At 34.0% G+C, this 1,078-nt stretch overlaps 1 long non-coding RNA gene across 1 annotated transcript; it reads left to right on the top strand.

Moving 5' to 3' along the window:
* Positions 1-474: 474 nt before the first annotated feature.
* LOC105561764 lies at positions 475-863 on the top strand. Its single transcript, XR_001008924.1, has 3 exons — positions 475-503; positions 672-767; positions 851-863. It is a non-coding gene; the product is annotated as an uncharacterized LOC105561764 (long non-coding RNA).
* Positions 864-1,078: the final 215 nt, after the last annotated feature.

Here is a 1,078-nt window from a genome sequence, read left to right as displayed (position 1 = left end):
TCTGTATGATTTTTATGTATGTTACGAATATATTTAAAATTAAATTATATATGTCCTGTTTAGCAAAAGTGTGTTCGCTGCATTTTTCTGAGGACTCATTCGTAGTACCAAAGAAAAAATCAAAAGTTCCCGATTGCAAGAAAAGACCGCGCCTTTTACAGACTGTTATACCGACTTTATTTTTAACGTCAACAGAAAAGAGGTATAATTTTTATTCACAATCATAATAAATGTAATATCAAAAGTATGTGATAAATAATACCATACATTTTTGTACACGTTTCAGAGCTGATAATACAGTAAACTTGAATTTAAATATCATTCGTCAAGAATTTCTACTTGTCTGCAATCCAGGCACAAGCAGGGTTATAGCCGATGAGCGTGAAAAAACCAACAGTGGAACTGACGCATTGAATGAATTATGCGATACAAATAAAAATCTTGATGGTCCGAATGAAACTGATTACTGGCATTACAGCAACACCAAAAAGGTATTCTCGAAGGTAAAATAAAAAATGATTTATATACTATCAATGTTATTTGTGGATTTCCATAAACTATGACGTCATTTTTCGACTGGTCATATATAATGTAAAATTCTCATATGTCATTTCTTCATTCACATGGTTTAATTAATTATCAATGTTACATTGTTTTATATCTGTCTATAGTAATCCGTGGTTGAACAAACGGTATCGAGTTATTGGTTCACCACCAAGTGCATTACATACACTCGAGAATGAATGCAATTTTACGTTTCCTAGAAGGTAGGCTATGCACAGGAGTGCATTCATCAATTACTAAAATCTTAGCATTACAATAAATATAACTATTATTGTATTTTTTTCAGATCATTGAGATTTAAACCGTATGCATACAATGTGTTACGGCTTAACGACCGTGAATCTCAGAGGATGAATGGTGAAACAGGTAGGACACGCCTGAGATAGGTACTATCACAAGATTCAGTAGCTGAGAACCTTTTGCTCTTTATTATAGTACGTACAAGACAACGAGCGGCAATCTTCCTCTGACTCTAGCCGGAAGCGCTGTAAGCGCTGCTATTAATTGGCTACGC

This window comes from Vollenhovia emeryi, unplaced genomic scaffold, assembly GCF_000949405.1.
Source record: "Vollenhovia emeryi isolate VEMERY1.0 unplaced genomic scaffold, V.emery_V1.0 DF945170.1, whole genome shotgun sequence".
Taxonomy (NCBI): Eukaryota; Metazoa; Arthropoda; class Insecta; order Hymenoptera; family Formicidae; genus Vollenhovia; species Vollenhovia emeryi.
The sequence above is the reverse complement of the archived record's forward strand: the minus strand, read 5'-3'. Positions and strand labels throughout refer to the sequence as shown.